This window comes from Haemaphysalis longicornis, unplaced genomic scaffold (genome assembly GCF_048455015.1).
Source record: "Haemaphysalis longicornis isolate Haplotype H1 unplaced genomic scaffold, Haemaphysalis longicornis Haplotype H1 scaffold_1, whole genome shotgun sequence".
In the NCBI taxonomy this organism is placed as follows: Eukaryota; Metazoa; Arthropoda; class Arachnida; order Ixodida; family Ixodidae; genus Haemaphysalis; species Haemaphysalis longicornis.
Window position 1 is genome coordinate 280,891,876 of NW_027526203.1, and position 23,178 is coordinate 280,915,053.

The window sequence follows — 23,178 nt, forward strand, 5'->3', positions numbered from 1 at the left end:
GGTTGTCGAGGGGGACCATCGTCCCAGCTGCGGCCGCGGCGTTCCGTATACCCCCCCTAGGCGTGTGCGCTGGTCGCTTTCGGGCTCCGGGTCCTCAGTGTACTTCAGACTGCCTTTCTGTCTTTTCCACTGTTTACTTTAGTGTGTTATGTCTGAACTACTTTCTTTACACCCATAATTCTCCAAGCGCGCGTTTTCGGGTTCAAACCTTGTGTCTGTATTCGATTGGTCCTTTTCACTTTTGCGGGAACATGGCTGATTGGTGGTTACAAGCGTCTCCCCGATTGGCTGCAGAAAGTGCCTTACTCCCCGTGGTCCGCGCTTTCCAGAATACACCTTTTCCTCTAATACGTTCCCCACCGGACCGCTTGACGCGGATATAACGCGGCTCCGCCGGCTATAGAGGGCGGCGGGCGGGCGGCCTGCACCAGGACTCTCTTCAGAAAGTCTGCCGCCCGTCGTCGGGTCCTTTCGCCGGGAGACCGCAATCTAGTCGGCCATGTCCCGTTAAGTACCCTTGATCTATTGACTGTTTTTCTCATTTGATCAAATAAGTGCACTCCTTCAAGTTTGTATGTGTTAAAGATCAGTAAATGTCATCAGTAAAGTAAACAAGTTAACCTTAAAACTTCTTTAACGCCTCGAGTGCTTCACTGCGATCAGCATGCTACCGTAGCGGCAGATATTTGACCAAATTTCGCCGTTACAGAACTGTGGAGCGAAATCTGCAGCTGAGCATGATTTGCGGGTCGGCGGCTGCCTCGTGGGTGTGCTTGGCGAGCGACGCCCTGCTGGCGGGTCGCTTCGGCAAAGGTGTACTGGTGTCATTTCCGTGACGGATGTGACATAAGTGAAATCTTGGCGTATCCCGGCATAAAACCCTTTAGTGTTAAAGGGACAGACAACCGAATTTTGTCGCGTATATGTTGTCTAGCTCATATGAAAGCCAGCGTTTTATATAGCCCGGTAACCACAAGCAATTTCTAAACAAACTGGCGGAAATAATTTTAATTTGGCAGCAAACTTCCTGAAAACGGAAGGGTGGCGGTTCGTAGTGTCGAAACTTGGCACTACAATATGTGTCCCTGTCACGTGACCTGCAAACCTAGCAGCTACTGTAACTGCCTAAATGTTTATTTACGTATTGGAAACCTTTTAACACAAGTATTTGTACAAACTTAAATTGTATATGTATTTTTTAGCATTATTTTGAAATTTTTTTAGACACGCCGCCCGCCGCCGCTGGGTTGCTCTCAGTGTGGCTAACTGAGCCTGCATGCCCAGAATAAATGGCAGCGTTCAGTAAACAGACCCAGTGTAGCAGCTTTGACGATTCTGCCTGAGGCAGAGGCGTTTGTTCTGCCAAAATATTTGATTTCAGTTTCCAAATACGCCAACGGCAGCTTCAAAAAAAAAAAAAAAAAAAAGAAACGTCGCGCCCGGGGAGAATCGAACTTCCCGCGTCCACATTGTAAAGCCAGATTCTACCTATCGTCTATCCCAACAGATGGCGCATTCGTGCAAAATAGACTGTTGCATTAAAAAAACACATAAATGAACAGAAAAGCCTGCGATTCAAACTTTTTTAGCTGGGAACAAGTTTTTAAATATTGTTTTTTTATTTCGCATACACACAAAAGTATGTTGCCTAGCTACTCTATGTCATGGTTGCCAGCATTAGTTTTGGGAGGGACACATACGTCTCGTAGATCAAAAAATTCGATTTAAAAAGTTCTAGGGCGTTATCAGCAAAACCGTTTCTCGTCAAGGTGCTTTAAGTGATGCCCTTTCATTTTGGATATAGAATATATACTCGACAAAAATCGGTTGTCTGTCCCTTTAAAATATAAAACCCGAAACGAACATCCCTAAGTATAACGTACTCTTTAGTACTAGAGGATGCTTCCCCGCAAGAAGACCGTGTGTGCAGGGGTGCACCCTTTACAGGCCGCTTGTTTCGTTGTACTGGCGTCATTTCCGTGACGGATATGACGTCAGTGACATCGTTGTATATCCCGGAATAAAACACTTTCGTGTTAATAAAAAAAACTTGCAATGGCCTGTCCGCTTTCTGAGGCGATTGCGAGACGATGCGGGAAATAGAAGCTATACGCTGCACAAGCACGGGGACTTAAAGCTAGGCAACTCGGAACCCTGTTAGATATATGCTAACCTCCTCTCCATGCTGTCGTCCTAACTGTTCCCTGAGCAGCTACTGCGTTCCCTTTGGTACGTACAGCAGCCACTGTACCTGCAGTATTCCCGACGTCCCTGGGCGTAACCTAGCAGCGATCTTTCTTGCTCGCGCGGCATTCTTTCGCTCGGTGACCTTGATTGACAGGCTTCATACTCCCCCAGAACGACAGATGTGATTTTACCTGGCGCTGTCGCGCTAAACACGCGAAATCCGGCAAGAAAGTGCACCACGCGTGGTGAGCGCAGTAGTGTCAATAATGCTGTGGGACCCACCGGGGCGGTTCAGTGGCTAAGGCGTTGTGCTGCTAGGCCCAAGGACGCGGGTTCCATCCCGGCCGCGGTGGCTGCTTTTCAGATGGAGACGAAAAGCGAGAACGCCCGTGTGTTAAGATTTCGGCCCGCGTTGAAGATCCCCAGGTGCAGAAAAATAAATCCGGAGCCCTCCACTACGGCGCGCCTCATAACCCGGGTATAACCTAGGCATGCTAAGGACCCAAAATTTTCATTTTCAATGATGCTATTAGAGGCTAAACATTATTTATGTCGGTAAATTTTACGTGACCAGCCCTTGCTAACGCATGAAATGCAGCCAAAAGCAACGCCAAGTCGTCAGTGGAACTGGCCGGAGGAATCTTCCTGCTAACAGGTTACAAGTATTGTCATAACGTAAAAGACTAGGAACAGGATTAAGGCGTGACGCGAGAGTTTTGTAGAGCACGAACCTGCGAACAAATTTCCGTGGCGATAAATAGACACTGCAAGACGCGGGGGGGGGGGGGGGGGCACGAGGGGAGGAGGTGACGCCAGTTTTCCCCATTCCTTCGGTCGCCGTGACCCGGCGAACAACGACCCCTCGCGATGCGTGCCCACAAAGGGCTGCCGGCCGAAGCGACCAGCTTCTATGTTAAATCACTGTCCCATAGCCGGGCACCCAAAGGGCTGTTTATGATGAAGCCGCCTGTCAGGCCGGGTTGCGCTAATTCTCGGCGCGCCCCCCTCCCGTGTCGATGGCCTGGCAGGCCCATTGTCTCAACACCATCGCGCGCGTGAGACGGCCACATGCCGGAAGACCCCAGCCGCCCGTCAAGAAAGCGACGCCCGTGGCTACTCGGGCCGCGAGGAACCTGTTCGTCGCCGCTCCTCCTCCGCGTCGCAGGCGTGCCTGTTTATATAGCAGTGGTGGGCCCCGGTGGTTCCGCTTCGGCGCGCCTCGCCGCACGGCCGCCGCCGAACCAGCGACGCGAACACCGGCTCGTCCGCGACCCGGGCACCAAGTGCGCGCTCCCCCGCCACGCAACAGCTTGCTAACTGTCATCTACTGTGAACTGCGATCGAAGGGAAAGAGGCTCTCTACATGCCCAGTGGTTCACCTCAAGGAAGGGCACAATGCAGCAGCATTTAAGCACTGACTCTTCGAGTAGCACTTGGGGCCGCATGAACGCAAGGCAGTCATAATTAGGCCGCGTGCAGGATTAGAACAATTTGGGAACTGCGCGAGGAACTCGGAGCAGGATCAAATGCGCCATACGAGACACGCACACTTCCTGACAGAAAAGCCTGCCTGTAGTGTACGACGGCATACTGGTGCTCTTTCGACAATCGGCAAGACCAACGTAACTTACTTCCGCCGTTTCTCTCTTCGCAGGCACGCGTGCCCGTAGCCATCGTCATCCTGTTCGGGACCTTAGTCCGTTGGCTCCGAAGTTCGAACTGAACCCGTAGCCATCGTCGGGACCTTAGTCCGTTGGCTCCGAAGTTCGAACTGAACACGCATTTCAATTCACTTATTTAAAATTTTTTTTCTTTGCTTTGACATACACCTTGATATACACTAAGGACTATTCGAGAAAACAAGAGGAGGGCTGGCTTCCGTGAGGTATCCGGCCGCACACAGGCAGCGCTAACTTTTATTACGAATTTTGTTATATTGTGAAGCGGCAAAGCGTAACTGTTGATTAGTCACTCAAAAAGGATGACCATGCGAAGGCATCCGCAGCAAGCGGTGTCACATGATTGTGCGTTAAGAGTATTATTTTCGTATAAGGGGAGCTGGGTGTCTTCCAGGCAAGCGACAAATGATCACAACGGCGGGGAACCCGAAGCGCACGAAATGCCGGGGGGAAGGGAATGTAACAAATGCATAAAGGAGGGGGGTCACCGCTTATAAAGAAATGCAACGAGGGGAGCGAGTCCACGTGAGAAAGAAACACGAGCATGAAATACGCGCGTTGGGAAGAAGGAAAGGAGGCGCCCGCAGGGCAGCCGAGAGAAGACGGGCGAAGAGAAGCACAGCCCGTGAGGAGAGGGGAACCGAAATGTGGTCAGTTTCGCAGCCCGCCCTGCGAGTCCGCCTGCTCCCGCCCGTGATTTACGTTCAACGACCGGCATGCGACACCCGAAGCGAACGGAGGAACACGCCGCGCGTACGAGGGGCCACCGCGCTTCGCACGCACGAGCGAGGGCGCCGAGAGAGTGCAACGGACAGAGTCAAAAAGAGAAATGGAGCGCGGGAGAGGAGGCGGCACCACCTTCTCGCTCCCATATAAACACACATAGACACGAACAAAGACGAGAAGAGGGAAGTCGGTCGCCTCCCCTCGTCTCGATGAAGGAGCCCCTGCTACTTCGTCAGAGTGGCGTACAAACTGTGAGGAATGCGCGTCGGGACGTGTGCGTGCGTGAGCGGCGGTGGCGAGTCCGCGAGAAGTCGCCGCCGTACGCCGGCGCGTACCTCTCCCCGCGCGCCGTTCACGCCAGTCGGCCTCCTTGCCCCCACTTCGATTCACTCTCCCTTTGTTCGCTGCTCTCCTCCGCGCCGCAAGGGGACCGCTGGGGCGGCGGGGCGGCGGCGGCCGTTGCAGGCAACTGCTACCTACAATCCAGCAGCTCCTCCTCGCTTGGCGCTCTACAAATAGTCAAGTGTCTCTCCTTCGCCGCCGCTCGCGCGCGCTCTTGGGCCGTTTCGGCGCACACCCGAGTGTCGGCGCTGCAGCCAAGCAACAGAGAGCGCGGACTCGTTACTTGATTGGGAGCGATAATTTAATCGTGTTTTGCGACGGCGCGTCTGTTCGCGCCCTCCCGGACGCAGCGTCTGCCATCCGCAAGCCCGCAGCTCACCCCGGGGACGGCGTTTTCCCCACGCTTCCCTTCCCTCTTCCCCCTGGGAAACGAACCGGCGTCCGGACCATGCTAATTACTCCGCTTTCTGCACTTGTCGCAGCGCGCTCTCCGTTCGCCTGGTTCGGCTTGTGTTCAACCGCCGCCTTTTAGAGCGCCCATTGACCATTTATTAGCACGGATTGAAAGCAGAAAGTACTTAGGTGCAACCTGTCTACGCAAACTCCCACACGGAAGCCGTTTCTAGACGTTTACCCGCTTAACCTTACGCAGCCCGCGAATACCAGGCGACTTCGTGTCAAGCTGCGCCCTTCCCTTGCAGCCGCGCGATGCAGCCACTTAATGTGGAACGCGGTTTTATCATGAAAGCTTTAGCTGTATTAGAATAGACTTTCACGGGGTATTTTCCCAGTTGTAGACACATGCCATTCGCGTTTCGCACGACATCATCTATCACCAAGCCCACCTTTGCCATTACCTTAGTCAAGGGCGACCTGAAGCCGAGAGACTATCCACTTATTAACCAAAGGAGCAAAAAAGACCTAAGGGGATGTGCAATCATGGGTGCATCCGTTTACCCGGAGAGTGAAGCACAACAATGATCAAAATGTAGCTTTACTTTCTAGTTCACTAATGTTCGTGACGAGAGCGGACGTTTCGCTTACTGTCACGAAGAACATCCCGCGAATACCCTCGGGATCAGCTTTCAAATTCGATGAAATAAATATGATGCCTTACCGGACGGGGAGACCTGTCAGTTTTATTTATTCTCACCCATGAACCGTAATAGGAAGCACAAGAACTCGTTGCCTGGGGTCGTGTTCACAAGGCGGTTTGTAACATGGTGCGCGTGATGTGGTCCTCGCGAGGCCAAATACCTTGCGCGTCCAGTGAAGAAAGGGGAGAAACTCGAATACGAGATGTGCTACACCACTTGTTTTAACCCTGTGATATTTATGGCCGCTCCGTCGCCAAACAACCCGACACCAGGTGCTCGCACATCGACAAAGTAGTTGACAGCAAATTACGTGCGCGACCACACGGGTGTTGGCATTCTTAGTACATGGCGCGTGAGGGAGGGTGGCGGCGAGCTCGGTTGAGCGCGAAAAAGAGAAGGCGCCGAATGGGGCAGGCGGCGACAGGGCGAGGAGGGAACAGTGCAGCAGCGGCAGACTGTGATGATAGGAGGCCGCCGAGGGAACGGCCGGAGGGAACTTTATAGATTTGTGACTGCGACCTTGGGGGTTTCCGGTTCGCACCTCCCTCCGTCGTACTGGGGCCTCCTCCTCTCCCGTGCACAGCGGTGGTGAACTCGGGCCGTTTCTCTCGCGACGACCAGCAACCACCACGCATGGGCTTGCGGTTGGCTTGCGCAAGCGCCGCGGACGCCTGGTGCATCTCACGTGACTGGTGCGACTTGGCCGGCGAGGTACGCAGGCTTCAGTGAAAACACCGATCCGGGCAGATCGTCGCATGCCGAGGTGCGGGAGCCCATCCGTTTGTTTTTCAACGACTCCGTATTTTCTCGCGCCCCGCGCCTACCTTCCACCTTCTTTTCTCGGTTTTCTCATTTACGCCAATCTTCACTTTCCACACGTGTGCGATAGCAACCTCGGCTATCGTACCAGATTCTCTCCTTCCTTTCTTGAATTTTGGTCACGCTGCTCGTTTTCGCCAAAGGCACGACAATTTATTGAGACTGGCTTCCAACGCACTTTCTCATCGCTATGCTACACAGTTGCCAGCAGGCGCACACACTTATGCGCGCACACTCGCGCGTCAATGACGTGCCAACACAACCCCGTCGCATCGACGGCTTTAAAATATTTGAAAGTGATTCCCAAGAACTGCGGCTATTGCGCCACGAAACTTCCTCACGGCGCTCCTCGCCTCGTCTACCACAGGAAGATTTCTGCAAAACAGGTTGGCATGCCAGTTCATTCTTGACACATACAGCAGCAGCAATCTTCGCAATAAAATAGCTGGTAACCAGCGAGACGCGATGTGCAGTGTGGCTGCCCTTACCGATCACGTGGTGGTTGAGGGGCGGGTAGCAGCCGTGGCTTAAAGAAAAAGGAAACAGTAGGAGCGAGTTCATCCAGCCGTAAAAAAATAAGCTTTCCGAAGCAGCGTACACCCCATTATTAACCCCACACCCGCCCTTTTCCCTTAAAAAAGGATGGTTACCGTTCCCTTTCGACAAAGAGTGGAAGGCTCTGCCAACCACTGTACAATTAAAGCAGCCTAACATGCGTTTCTAAAAAGTGTAAAATACCACATATTTGCTCTTTCCCCCTGGGATGCACCATAAGCAATGTGTGCTGCAATATGCCCGCCGGGTGGGATCCGAACCCACGACCTCCAGAATGCCGGTCTGGTGCGATGACCACTACGCTACCGGCGGGGTTGTTTACCCACCACTTTCTCGGGTATTTATGTTAAGGTATTTTTGTTTCCTGCACTTGGGGGTGGTAGCCAGCGCCACTCGGACTACTTGGGGTGAAGGGGACCTTCTTTTTAATACCCGGGCCGTGACTTGAGTGTCTACGACATGTCGAGAGTGGTCGACCAGCGTTGAACCCTCTTAAGCTACCTTTGGCACCAAGACTGCCAGAACAGAGGCCCTCGCTATGCATGTAGCGAATCAGAAATGGGAAATGAGGGGCTCGGTGAATTAAGACAGAATAAGGGTTGGTGAATATATATATATATATATATATATATATATATATATTGTAACGAAGAGTATGAGCGGACGCCTCAGAGCAAGTAGAACTAACGCAGCGCTATCCGCCTATGCGGGTATGCGGTGAATCAGGTGTAAGAAGACGAAGAAGCAGAGGAACGCTCGGCGTCTGGTCTCGCGAAACCCTGCTCTCGGCTCTTGCGTGTGCACGCCTCGTCCGTGAATAAACCCCTCTCTGAGCGACTACCCAGGCGTCGGCTATCTCCTTTACAATATATATATATATATATATATATATATATATATATATATATATATATATATATATATATATATATATATATATATATATATATATATATATATATATATATATATATATATATATATATATATATAAGTATGCATCTAAGGGGGGAATAGTGGAGAACTCTAAGAGGCAGGATTCTACAGTTGGTGGGCTCGCAAGGAATATTCCGCCACGACAATAACTTAATGGCGCCATAATAATGGTACTTCACGTAGTACATTCGGCAAGAACTAGTGCCCCCGCAAGCAAGAGAGGCATGAACCGCTTTCAATATTTGCCCCGGGCCAAATGATACCTCCATGCGCTATACCGGCTGTCCATTAATTTTCCTTGATCTATTAGCTTTCCCTGCCGGTTTGTCGAATCTATGCGGCGCTCAGAGGCAAGTGACCGAGCTACTAGAGGCAGACACTTCTTTCCGAGCTCTCGTAAGCTGAGTACCAGGCAGCGCGTCGAACACAACGGTGCAACAATGGTGTAGCCAAACAAGCGCTTTTGTACAACTAAATCGGTCGCGTCAAAAACATTACACCGGTGCGGCTGTTGTTGCGTCCCACAAATGTTTACTGACTGTTCGCTTCTCTTCGCGGCTAATTACACCTTTAGCAAGATTCTATGATTTAAGGATATGCGTACAGAATACATCGTTTATCTCGGTCGTAGTATTGATACAAAAGGCAGCAGGTTGTAAGGGCGAGTGTAGACAATGATGGAAAACACAGCGTCTCTATTGTGATAAGCGAGATGTTCGCCACTAACGGCACCCTCAAGGACGTGATGTCTGCCACACGCGCAGATGTCACACTGCCGCCGAACATCTGCGTCGACGCGCAGCCGTTCCACTTCCGCCCGCCCATGGGATAACGGCAGTGGGCCATTTCGGACATCTTTCCGACCATTTCATATCAAAACTGCCAACACGAAGCGCAAAAGAAATGTTTGTCAATTACCAATGCCTGCCAAAGGTGAAGTCGCCGTATTAATTTAAACGCTGCATTAAATCCAAATGAGAGACGCTCTGACGCATGAGACGTGATCGACTGACAAGCGAGACAACAGTAGCCTCACTACCGTACGAGTTCGAAGGTCGCGGACGGAATATCCGGAAATTCGTTTCTCGCATAAGGGCCATCAGCTCAACATGCGCACTCTCCCACGGTGTATACAAACCCAGTTAGACAGAGCTTCGCGCGAGTATATTAGTTCAAGCCGCGGGTTTGCTGGCAAGCAGAGCAATAGGGTTCCTCCCTCTCAACAACATTGAGACAATCCGTTCCAATCACCGGTCGCGTAGCAGTCACGCTCGGAGAGCGAGTGCGCGGCGCGTTGTTTCAACCATAAAATATCGCACCGCGCAGCGAAAAAGCAATCGTGTGGCGCAGCTCGACATCGGAGACGGGCAAGAGGAGGAGAGCGTCGTTGTTTCGAGAGAGCGTGATAAGCAATCATCAGTCAACCATAACGGGATACAGGGTAGAGGGACGACAGGCCGGGGAACAACAAAGAGAGCGCATGAACAAAGCTCCACGTGCTGTGGCAGAGGGGGCGGGAAACTTTGGGAAATACACAAGAAGAAGAAAAAAAGGCAGCTTTGAAAAGCGCAGCCGAATTGCGGGCGAGCTTGTTTGGACGTCGCGGACGTCACCAACTGCTACTATTCGCAGCTGAGGAGCTCAGCTCACGGCAGCACGGTACGCTGCTGATCTACCATCTCCACGACTGTTTTTGTTTGAAGGACGCATACGCAAGACAAGAAGATAGAAAATACGAAAAACACGTACTGAAGGAGTAGGAACTGCAATGTTTGACAAATGACCTTTACGAGCGCCGACAAAAGGAGATGCCTGGAGTTGGATGCTACCAGCGACGGTGATCCCGCTATCAGCAACGATAATCCGCTTCTTGGAAGGAGGCCCCGCGAGCCTGCATTTCCGCTTCGCCCAGGGGTTACAATAGCTGCGGTCATAAAGCATACTTTACGAATAATAAAATATTTTTAAAATTACGCCCATCTTTCCGCGAGGGAACCCTGATGTGATGCGACGCATCGGGGGGTTCAATTGGTCGTAACGTTGCCTTGAGCGTTTGCGCTGACGCTGGTATTGGATTGTGTCAGCCCACTCGCTGAAGGGACCGTCGCTTCCATCACGTCTTCATCGGAAGAATCAAGTCAAGCACGGAGTCGTCAAGCAAAGGCACGCGGCGTCGAACGAGAGCGAGCGCTGACTGAACCGCCGCGGCGTGCTACCCGCTTTATATTCACAGCGCCTGAAGGAGAGGAGACAGCGGAGGAGAGTCGCGCATGCGCGCACTTGCGCGCCGGAGCAGACGCGAGCGGAGCGAAGCGCGCGCGCACGCAGCTGTTGTTTATGATAATGAGACGGAGTGAGAGTGTTGCGCACAGCTGTCGGAGAGAAGAGTGGAGGAGAGGCGCGCATGCGCAGGTGGCGTGCGGACGCCGCCGACGCCGACGCAGGAGGGACATGCCTCAGAGCAAGAGATGCGTCGCATCTAAAAAGACAGACGGCTGGGCTACGCCAACCACGCAATATTGTGAAAAGCAGCATACAGACGGCCTATAAAGCGTTGACTACAAGTACACCACTGCGGGCCTGTGCTAATCTAAATTTGCTTGCTTCAGAGTATGCACGCAGAGTAGCGCACAGGTCTCTTGTAGTGACCCCCCTTGGGATTCTGCTCTTACTTACTTACTTATTCATTTATTTAAACATCTCGGCTGACTTCAATGAACCTTTTATTTTTAGCGCTGTCCAATGCGGGTGAAGCGGGTATGTGGACTGTCGGTGAGCTTGATTCGAGTTTTACCCGCCGCGGTGGCTCAGTGGCTAAGGCGTTGCGCTGCTGAGCACGAGGTCGCGGGTTCGATTCCCGGCCGCGGCGGCCGCTTTTCTGATGGAGGTGAAAAGCAAAAACGCCCGTGTGTACGAGATTTCGGCGCACGATAAAGATCCCCAGGTGGTCAAAATTAATCCGGAGCCCTCCACTACGGCGCGCCTCATCGCCTGCGTTGCGTCGGCGCGCTAAACCCCACAATCAATCAATCAATTGATTCGAGTTTTAGAGGACATCTACCCTTGTGTGGCTATGATGTAGAAATGAAAGCGTCGTCACCATAATTTTCCCTTCGTGTCTTCCCGTCTTCTTTCCGTTTCTATGAAAGCTTCGGCCTATCGCTTCTCATGAGCCTAGAGGCCGAGACCGAACGTTTGCAGCTCTGACGGAAAGCTTAAATTTGCCAAGGAACGTCAAACTCATCGATGCCAAGCTGCGGGTAGCGCAACGTTAGATCTAAAAGCGTAACGTTAGGCCTAGGGCGAAGATAACGCATACCCACATCCCCTCCACTACACACATGGCTGACCTCTTGGCAACGGCGACGCTGCTGCTACGACTCTGTTTTACATCCGCGAAGTACAGGGAAGTGGGGTACAAGAGCTTCCGCATAAAAATGTGGTTTGCGCGTGGCACACTGGCACTACGTAATGCCAGTGTAACGTTCTGCATTGCACAATGCCGCAGCCCGTAAGAAATTCGCGGATTTGACACTTGACTCCAGTTAATTACCAAGCACCCATTTAAGCCCTCTCGATCTAATAAAACGAGGAAATAGATAGATAGATAGATAGATAGATAGATAGATAGATAGATAGATAGATAGATAGATAGATAGATAGATAGATAGATAGATAGATAGAGAAAGAGAGAGCAAGAAATAAAAGCAGAGCAGCTCCGGCAGTTACCACAAGCGATGCGCGCTCCCGCCGCAAGCCACTGCTTTCGTGGACTGCCCATGCGAGCTGGCGCTAAGCGTGTCGCCATCTGGCGGCTCTATAGCGCACTGCACGCAACAAGCCGGCAAAGCGACGCGCGATACTACCCGGCGCCGCGGGCGCGAACAAGCACTCGGCTGGTGATGAGCCCTTTATTGAATTCTCGGTTTCGAGTGGGGAAAGAAGGCTCGGGCAAAGCGGAGCGGTTCTCGAGCTGGCTGCAGGACGGAGGATATTTACCGCGCCCACACGACTTACCGCCTTCTACCCGCTCGGCGGCTCAGAGGATAAGGTGTTGCTCTACGGCGCACAAGGTCGCGGGCTTGATTCCCCGCCGTGGCGGTTGTTTTCACCGCTCCCAGCTGGTGTAGGAGAATATTTATCCCAATTTAAATACCTCACTTACTGTGCTGTTGCCGCCGGAAACAGTAGTGCAACGAGGAAAAAAAACACTACATGAAATATCCCATAAAAAAAGTATCAAAAATGGAAACTCAACTAACTCGTGTTATTGAAATTTAAGTTCCCCAGTGCGGCGATGGGATTCATTGTCTTTTGCTTACTTACATGCGATACATCGTGGATAAGAGACCTAAAAATGCATATATACAGAGGCAGCGTGGAAAGATAGCCGCGTGCCAATTTTTCAGTACAGGCTGCGAAGATCGTATCCCTTGACCATACTCGAATTGTAATCACTGCGGCAATCAGCGCGCTTTAACAATAGAGTGTCACCCTTGCAGCACCCAACGAAATGGGTATAAGGAGTGAAGTTAGCAAGGAACGACTGGCCATATATATAGTATAAACATATTCTTATAGCGAATCAGAATGGGAAAATGAGGGGTTCGTTGAATGAAGACAGAAATAAGGGTTGGCAGTCAAGAAAACCTCGGAAAGCAAAGGGGCAGAATGTGGTAGGTCATTGAAACAGATGACGAATTTGGAAAGACAGAAAGAAAGTTATATATATATATATATATATATATATATATATATATATATATATATATATATATATATATATATATATATATATATATATATATATAAAATTACCTACCAGCCTATCTACGCCAACTGCAGGGCAAAGGCCTCTGCCATTAATCTCCAATTATCCCGGTCCTGTGCTAACTGCGACCAATTTATCCCCGCAAACTTCTTGATCTCATTTGCCCAACTAACTTTGTGCCGCCCCCTGCAACGCTTGCTTTCTCTAGGGATCCACTCTGCTCCCCTAATGAGCAACGGTTATCTTGCCTTCGCATTACATGCCGCGCCCACGTCCATTTCTTCTTCCTAATTTCTACTAATATGTCCTTAACACGCGTTTGTGCCCTGACCCACTCCACTCTCTTCTTGCCCCTTAATGTTACACCTATCAACTTCCTTTCCATTGCTCGCTGAGTCGACCTCAATTTAAGTTGAACCCTCTTAATGAGCCTCCATGTTTATGCCCCGTATGTGAGTACCGGTAAGATGCAGCTGTCATACTGTCATACACTTTCTTCTTCCGGGACAATGGTAGACTGCCATTCATATTCATTTCATATATATATATATATATATATATATATATATATATATATATATATATATATATATATATATATATATATATATATATCAGGGTGTCGAACCGAAAAAAATACCGGTTCGGTTACGGTTCGGGTGAAATAATTTCGTTCCGGTTCAGTTCCGGTTCGACAAAATCACGTATCGAACCGGTTCGCGAACCGGTTCGGGAGCTTGAACCGGTTCGCGAACCGGTTCGATTAGTTGAATTATCACTAAAATTAGAAAAAAAAACATTTACTAGTTTAAAACGACCGTCAAATCAAAACACAAACTGACATTCAAAATGGTGCTGCTCCCCAAAGGCAGTGGCGCAATTGCAAAGGAAACTTTAAACAATTAGGAGATATTAGAAAAACACATGAAGTGGCGACGATTTACCACCTTCTTTATCGCTCAGACTTTCTGTTGTCCTAGCAACTATTCATAAAGCCAACGCCAAGAGATATGATGGTGGGATATATTTTCTGTCCTTTCCTTTTTTGTTGAAATCGCAATTGTCGCTATGCAATCGACCATCACGCTAACCTTGAGGCCTTAAATTTAGTCCTGCGTACGGGCGTGTTCAAATACCAGCGCTTAATAACAATGGCGCACATTTTTTATGTTTGTAACAAAACAGAAAAATTCTACAACAGGCACATAAATACTACCAATGAATTAGATTATTTGGTAACCCTGAATAATTTGTTAGCTGTCACCTTATCGAATGTGTTAGCCACACTTTTGTTAAAAGTAAGCTTTAGTTACGCTCAGTCACTGCATTATTGCACTGACCACTGCAATTCCTTTTGCGATACCGAAAGTGTGCATTACAATCAGTATGTCATCGTACCGCCTGAACCCCTACCATCGTTCCGTGTGCTACATTGCGGAATCTTATAACAGATAATGCGGTTACAAAATGAAAGGGAAATTTGACACGTGGAGCATGAGATGGGACTTTTTGGGTAGACGCTCTTTAATTCGTCCACAGCAGTACTCCCCTCCGGAACGAGTAGCAGTAGAAGCAATGTAGCGAGTTGGGCAAACGGCTTAGCAAACAGCTTAGCCACTGAGCAGCTCCTGCGGTCACACTTGTCAAGTATTAATAATTTGCAGGTGTCGGACCTTTTCAACAAATTATGAAATGCAAAAAGTTTGCACACATCGGGTGTGAGCTTTCGCTGTTGCGCAGTGGAGCACTCCTGCAGCCTGATTTCTCCAATGAAGTCGCAGCTAGGGAAGGGCAAAGTCGTTTTATATCACCTGCAAGCTGCCGAGAATGGCATTTCGTTTGATCAGCTTGCACTACGCTCGCGCCTCCAGCAGCAACAGACCAATGCTACATTGGTGCTCATTCATTTCCCCTGTTGTTACATAAAGCGTGATAGTGTTCAATTGTCTGGAGGGGAAAGTGCGCGAGCAAGTACGAAGTTGATGGTACGGGAAAGAAAAAAAGGCCTGAATTGCATTGACTGTGCAATATCAACAACAGAGGGTCGAACCGTTTCGGCATGAACCGGTAACCGTTATTTCTTTTTCCGGTTCAGTTCCGGTTCGGGTTCAGCGTGCTCAAAAAATAACGGTTCGGGTTCGGGTTCAGTTCCGGAAAAAATACCGGTTCGGTTCCGGTTTTCGGTTCGGTTCGGTTCCGGTTCGACACCCTGATATATATATATATATATATATATATATATATATATATATATATATATATATATATATATATATATATATATATATATATATATATATTGTCATGCGAAGGAATCGTATGACAGAAAAGGCCAACACCACAAGAAACGCCCAAACAAGACGCAAGGCACGCGGGGCGAAGGACATCGACACCGGCTACGGCGCCGAGGTCTCGCGACCACGGCAGGAGCTTGCGCCGGCGACCAGCGAATGAAAAGCAGCCAGCGACAGCGGCCGGAGGGGAGTCGCGATCGTGTGGGGGAGAACATCGAGAAGAGAGTGAAGAGAGACCGGAACGCTGGCGGCCGGGTGCCCTGACCCGGGCCACGTCCAAGAGGTCCTTCACAACGAAACACCTGACGCCCTCTCCCGCAAGCAAGTTGTCTCGTCGGACATCGGCAGCGACGTTCCAAGAGAGCTGCGTCGGCTCTTCAGCGACGGGAGCTCGGAGCGCGTTGCCCTACCTTCAGCCACGAGATGTCACGGCCTGACTGTGCTACCGGGAAGTGAGATGCGGCGGACCATTTACGGTGACAAACACGTACTTTCTCTACTTTTGTTTGAACTGTAACGTTTTGCCAATAGTTAGCCACGCTCACCTTTTGTTATTCTTTCATTTCTGCATCCAATTCTGTTGAGTGTATTTGGAGTGGTTTGGAGCAATGAACTTAGTCTCGTCGAAGGTTTTTCGTTCTCTTATTATTATTGTCCCGAACCTGGCAATATATATATATATATATATATATATATATATATATATATATATCTGGCATTCTTAACTGTACAAGTGGCCATTTATGTACACGCATTTTTGTTTTCGCCTCGCCATCCAAGCAAAGGGGCTGTGACTAGAACCAGTACTTGCTCTTAATATCCCCGTGACGATCAAGCTTGCCCTTCTATTCCCTGGAATTACTACTGCCTGTGAAATAAAATTAATATTAGTAATGACTAAGAACGCCCGTGTATTGTAAAATAAATCTAAAACATCACAGTACCATTTTCATACCTAGGCTGACTGTAGGGTTTAACGCGCCGACGGTGATGAGGGGCGCCGTAGTGGAGGGCTCCGGATTAATGTTGACTACCTGGGGATCTTTAACGTGCGCCGAAATCTCGTACACACGGGCATTTTTGCTTTTCGCCTCCATCGGAAAAGCGGCCGCCGCGGCCGGGACTCGAACCTGCGTCCTTGTGCAAAAAGTCAGTTTACCAAGGTTACCGTTTGCTGATGAGCCCAAATTCTGAATACTATATTACTTCTGTAAAAGGGATGTTTGCGCGTGACAACGTTCCGGGAGAAAGCTTTGGCGCCATGGGCAAAATGCGATTAGGAGCAATAGCAATAAAAAGCTAAGGTGGGAGAAAGTGCTCGATGATAAGGAATCATGCCGAAAACGCACCCGCCACCCTGGGTACCTTGGCTGGAAATCAATGAGGAAATAGAGAAACCCCTGTCACTCCGGCAGGGGAAAAGAACAAGGGAAAAATGTGACGGAAATAGAGGGCATAAAGGAACATCTCGTGGGTGGAGGAGGAAATAGGAATGAGCTGCCCGCCCGCGTGGAGAATTTCTCTCAAACAGCGGGGCGGGACGTCGATGTAATTGGGTGCAGGCAGCCGGGGATTTATTATTCTTCGCGCGTTCTTTTGCGCGCCAGATTCTCGCTCGCTCTTGGGAAAGGGTCCCCGCAGCGAAAGCTTGCACGCGTGTCGACACGAGCTTTCGATCGCGCTCGAGGCGTCCGCGGAAACCCAGCCGGCTGTGCACGTGAACGCTAAATGTAGATACCACGTGTCAGCCCCGTGAAAGAGCACGACGGAAGACCGCATTTTTCAGTACGGATAAGAAGGCGCGGCATTTAAAGCTTAATGAAACATATCAGCTTGGGTGATGAAACTAAATTGCAGCGTCACAAGCTCTTGTGGTCATTTTTAGTGCGAAAGCACTTTTTGTCTACCTCAGCGAGTTTTGTGGATGTAAAATCAGACGAAGCCTCCAAAGGACCCCGTATTTGCCGGTTTGTAACTCGCCCGCAATGGTTGATGCGCTAAGGACGAACTGCTGACGCAGCAGAAGCGGGGCGACGTGGCTGTGCGACGGCCTAACGTTAGCCCTAACGTCACGCTTTGAGGTCTAACGTCGGCAACCAGTGCCCTCAGCTCGACGAACAATGGGTATGTCGTGCTTGGCATGTCGTTAGGCTCAACGTTAAGGTTACCCACCGTTAAGCCTAACGTAACGCTTTTAGATCTATAGTTCATCTCACAAGCTAGCTGCAGCGCTGTGGAGGCTACATTGTTATCAATAGTGCGCCCACTGAGGGCGCCTAATCCGCCGTGAAGGGGGTCCTGAAAGGACACTCCCTTCTCCCCTCTTGGCAAGTGGCACCGCACGGCCCCGGCGCCTTTTGTCGCTTCCTTCGCGGTGAGTTAGGCGCCCTGAGGGGGACAACAATGTAGCCTCCACAGTGCTGCAGCTAGCTTGTGAGATGAACTATAAAGTCTTGAACCCGGTACCCACTCGAAAAAATGACTCACAGTACTTCAAGCTGCAGGTACCGGCTGGCGCTGTAAGACCTCTAAGCAAAACGGTAGGCATAAGCGCCATTCTGACGCATACACGAAAATTGATGCCGTTATTTTGGCAAGGGGTTACACGCCCAGAGTAGCCAGAACCTTGACCGGCTCGCGTCGGAGAGAGAGAGAGAATAAATCTTTATATGTCGAGCACAGGCTGATGTTATGGGCCTCGCCCCATGAAAGGCATCCCGTCGGAAGATCTGAAAGCGAAACATTAGGCCTACGCTCCAGTCAAGCTTGCTATTGTGATTCCAGGAAAGGGTTGCACACCCATGGAGAAGAAGCACATACCGACAGTAGTGTATTGGTCAGCGCAAGACTTCGAAGCGAAACATTAGACCTAAACTCCGGCGCACACCCGATTCTAGCAAGGTAACATACCCACGTAGTGTCGCATACCCGCAATGACGTATTGGACATGGTTTCATAATGAGTGCCTGTATGCTGCTTTCGCACGACTTTACGGTCAATTTTTACACGCGATGGTCTTTCTTGAGCTAATTAAACATAGTTTTGCCCTGTCTGTATGTCTGTTTGTCCGTCCGTCCATCCGTCCGTCCGTCCGTCCGTCCGTCCGTGCGTCTGTCTGTCTGTCTGTCTGTCTGTCAGCGCGTCCCTCGATTCAGCCACCCGGGCAACATTTAATAAAACGAACTTTTGACCAAGAAGTGTATATACTAACTTCGGCACGTCATCTTCCTTCGGCCACCTGTTCCCCTACAGTGCTTCATACTTTGATATAAGATGACATAAATTGTCCATGAAAGAAATGTCTTCCCAGCAATGCACGTCTGAGCAGAAGTGAAGCCGACTTTAAGGAGGTCGATGTAAGCTTGGTCCTTGCAAGCTGGCTTTACCACATTGAGTGGTGCACAGTGAAGACTACTAAAAATGGCAGCATCTCCACTCCGTGGATGAGGGCGAGGGTGCGGAGTACGGGGACTCGAAATGACATCCAAGTTGCGCCCCGAGTGACATCCGATTTGCTCCCCGACCGTCATTCGATTTGAGCCGTGAGTTGCACCTTGATTATTCCCTAAATGAAACTGCCACTCACGGCTCAAATCGAATTTCGCTTGATTTTCGCTTGATGGTGGTGTAAGCACGGATGGACGCGGACGGACATTGGCAGGTCCTACGGTACTCCGCACCGTTACAGGAGAGGGAGTAAGCCGTTTGACTCTCGGTACTAACTCAGTCGTAGCCCAATGGGTAAGACGACTGACACTAACTCTGTCTGGTGTACCAGACACAGGCTCGAATCCTACCAGTGCCTGTGTGGTTTTTTGCGATTGTAAATGCTATGCGCACGGACGTGGACGGACACTGAGCGGTCCTAAGGTACTCCGCACCTAAAAAAAGAGACCGGAATGCGCGCGAACGCGGTGGGAGCAGATCACCGACGACGATCGGGCCGCGAAAGCCAAGCGTAGGCGCGGTGCCCGTCGGGACCCCGAATACCGGCCGCGGGGCGGAAAACGCAATATGTCGGAGTGACTACAATTTCGCTGAACGCTTTCCCGTTGCTTTGGCGCAGTTTGAAAGGGAGTCTACGGCCAACCAATAACCCACAAACGCTCCCGCTGGTCATTAACCTTCACTGGGTGGAATGGTACAGAATTTTTGTTTTCGCATTGCCCTCTTTCGCGCGAGCGCTGCACAGAAAGATCTGCTTAGTTACCTGTTTTTATACTTGACGTGGGGAAAACTTCAGGCTAACGGGGGAGCTGGAGGTGCAATTTTCGATGAATGGGCAAATCACCGGAGAAGTATAGGCGCGCTCTGCGATTTGCCGGAGGCGTGAACGTTTTTGGAACAATTGGCGTAGACCAGGTGTCGGCAACCTTGTAAGGTTGAGGGCCGAATTGCATGAAGCCGACACGGCTGAGGGCCGGACGGCAAATCGGGTGAGGGAGGGGCGGGAAGAGTGGGGGCTTTGCAGTCAAATAGAAAAATTCAGCGAATTGACAATAATATTTGACAATAATTGACAATAATCTGGCTGTGGCTCAGTGGCTAAGGCGTTGCGCTGCTGAGCACGAGGTCGCGCGTTCGATTCCCGGCCGCAGCGGCCGCTTTTCTGATGGAGGCGAAAAGCAAAAACACCCGTGTGTACGAGATTTAGGTTTACGTTAAAGATCCCTAGGTGGTCAAAATTAATCCGCGGAGCCCTTCACTACGGCGCGCCTCATCGCCTGCGTTACGTCGGCGCGTTAAAACCTACAATCAACAATAATCTGGCTAAGATGGTGGTCAATGCCAGCTGGAAGCGGTCCATTATCTGTTCTTGTTTCCCGTCTAACCCCGATTGAGGTCAATACTGGCGTGTCGGCCTTCAGATCGGAAGTGACAGGAAGACATGGGAAGGGAGAGGGGGGGGGGGCTCTGACGGCGTGCTGGGGGCCGCATAATACTGCCCCGCCGGACGCATGCGGCCCGCGCACAACGGTTGCCGACCCCTGACCTAGACCATTAGAAGTGAGAGTGCGGGGACATCCGAGGTAGTGGTGTTTCCAAAGGGGATGAATTTGATCACTACTAAGCAAATAGCTGATGAAACAGTTACAGTGAATGCTTGAAACTGTCTAAGAATGTGAAGGCGAAAGCCTAGTTGAACCTTCTGATGATCTTCTGTTGAACTTTTGTTTAAATTTGCTCTCCTGTTTACAAATAAGTAATCAACAAGATAAACCACTGCTAGTGATGAAGCTATTGCATTTGACACATATTTCATGAAAGATTTAGCAGCGTTGAAATTTGTTCTTGCTTATTTGCAGGTTCAACTAAATGCTACCCTGGTGAGAAAAAAAGTTGATGGGGCAGGAAGCGCGGGTCATGGTGTACACACCTCACTTAACGTGTTTATCAAAGTACCTGAGAAGTGACGACATTTCTTTTTCATTAGGGCGCCTTTGTCTGGGGGACACTGCTGGGGTTTCGTAGCGATTAATTTCACGTTCAAGACCGCGCTTGGCATACTCTGTGAGAGAAGACGGAACTCCCAGGTTAAGGTGAGTAACGGTGGCATAACATAAGGGATCGGGATCAGAACGTGATAGTGCCATGCCACCAAATTTTTTCAATCCTGTAGTGCGCGACTGGCCGATTTTTGTATACTCCTGAGGCTACTGGGTCTTAAAAGAAGGGCATATTTCACTTTTCTTCAGTGAGACTTGGGGCCGAATAAAGTTATCGACAAGTCGAATTGGTGAAGCCGCCTTGGCGTCAATGCACCTGATGGCTGAACGTGGCCTTCGCATTCAGAAAAGTCGAGTTTCCTGTTGGCAATTTGAAGAAAATGCAGCTTTTCGGACACCCACGGCTCCCTGCGACTGTTGCTCCGAGTTTCAGTTCTGGGCACTTCGTCGACCTAACGTATACCTTGTGGATGGTCCCATATATTTGTTGCAATTATGGTGATCCAGATTAGTACTAGGTTTTACGCGTTCTCTTGGTTCTGTCTGCCAGTTGCAGTTTTTTTCTTTTGGTTGAAATGCAATATAATGAATAAATAAATAAATAAATAAATAAATAAATAAATAAATAAATAAATAAATAAATAAATAAATAAATAAATAAATAAAGAATAAAAGAAAGAAAGAAAGAAAGAAAGAAAGAAAGAAAGAAAGAAAGAAAGAAAGAAAGAAAGAAAGAAAGAAAGAAAGAAAGGAAGCAAGGAAGGAAGGAAGGAAGGAAGGAAGAAAGAAAGAAAGAAAAAAAAGAGGCGGAGCTCTTTTTGTTTTACAATCGACATTGAGAACGTCCCCCCACTATTTTCGAGTCGGCGCTGTCGTCAAGTTCAATGGCCTCTATCTAAAAATCCACTGATGCACGCAACAAGTCTGGTATACATACATGTGCAATTTGTGAATTCCCGTGTTCTAAATTTATGTTGTCCTTTAGTTCCAGCACAATGAGCCTATTTTCAAACTCGTTTGTTGACCGTGGCGCAATCCAGGCACTCACTGGCGGCGAGTTTGCATGCGCTTTCATTTCAGGACTACGCAATTGCCTATACATGTTTACCCCTTATACCGCGCTGGAGACCTGATGCTCTGAAACAGTTCATTCTGTCTCGCTGAGCGCTCAAGCCTCTGCCCCCCCCTTCCATTTTCTGCTGCTGACGTCGAGCGGACTTTTTCCACGCTGCGAGTGATCAGTAGAAACTAGCGCAGAGCCGCCAGCCTCGTTTAGTATGCATGAGTGTATCAGAACGAAATCCAAGAAGACAACCCCGTGCATTAAAATTGACGCGCTTGTGTCTGCTCACACGGCAAATATTTCTTTCACAAAAACTGCTTTCGGGGTTACTGACGCGTGTTTGTGTGAGCACTATATACTTATTTATAACATTTGATATTTCCCGAAACAGCAAAATCAAACACCGAATTTCGAATGCTTAAAATTGAAATAGTCAGTACAACGATACTTCTTTAGTACTAATTCCCGTACGTGAAAGATTCTGGTATGTAGCTCGTTTTTTATCTGACCGAGAAATTAAGGATTACTAGGGCTGGAAAGTAATATCCGATGCATCAGCAAATCACAGGAGGTCAGTTCGAAAGTGATCGAAGCGATCGAAGGTGATCGAAAAAATTCCCCGCATTTCCCCGAGGGGAAGAATGTGAAAGTGCGAATGCGCGAGTTGAATTTGTGCAGTTCGGTAATGTTCGCGAAAGAGAGATCACACACACACACACACACACAACTACAAAGAAAGAAAGATGCATTTATTCACAGACACCTATTTGTGTTGTCGTTGTACTTGATTGCTAGAGCGGATCTCAGCTTTGAAATTTCGTGTCAGTACTCCTTTAAGCATGTGCATTAGCTCAGTACTCCTTTAAGCGGGTGCATTAGCCCTTCTCACGCCCGATTCCTGGCCAATCCCCCACGTGGGTATGTGCCATGTCAGCGGCCAGGCAGCGCGCGCCCATCTCCCCCCGTTGCCAAGGAAGAAGAGGAGATTCCTGGCCAATCCCCCACGTGGGTATGTGCCATGTCAGCGGCCAGGCAGCGCGCGCCCATCTCCCCCCGTTGCCAAGGAAGGCGAGGAGCGCGCGCACCAGCAGCTGTTGCTATGCGGACGGCGGCGGAATGCGGACGGCGGCGGACGCTTCAGGCTCGCTTAAGAAGTGCATTCGCACTTAAAACTTCAGCTCTAGTGCTAAACGTCCCAGGTGTAACCGCTGAGGGAACACAAACCGTGACAGGGAATTAAAATATCGAAATATTTCGAAATC

At 49.7% G+C, this 23,178-nt stretch overlaps 1 protein-coding gene and 1 non-coding gene across 3 annotated transcripts in view; both read right to left on the reverse strand.

The window, feature by feature from the left end:
* The window catches only part of Tna (Zinc finger MIZ domain-containing protein tonalli), a 333,903-nt gene that overhangs the window by 236,051 nt on the left and 74,674 nt on the right, over positions 1 to 23,178 (reverse strand). The window lies entirely within an intron of this gene.
* On the reverse strand, positions 7,645 to 7,717 carry Trnaa-ggc (transfer RNA alanine (anticodon GGC)). Its single transcript has one exon. It is a non-coding gene; the product is annotated as a tRNA-Ala (tRNA).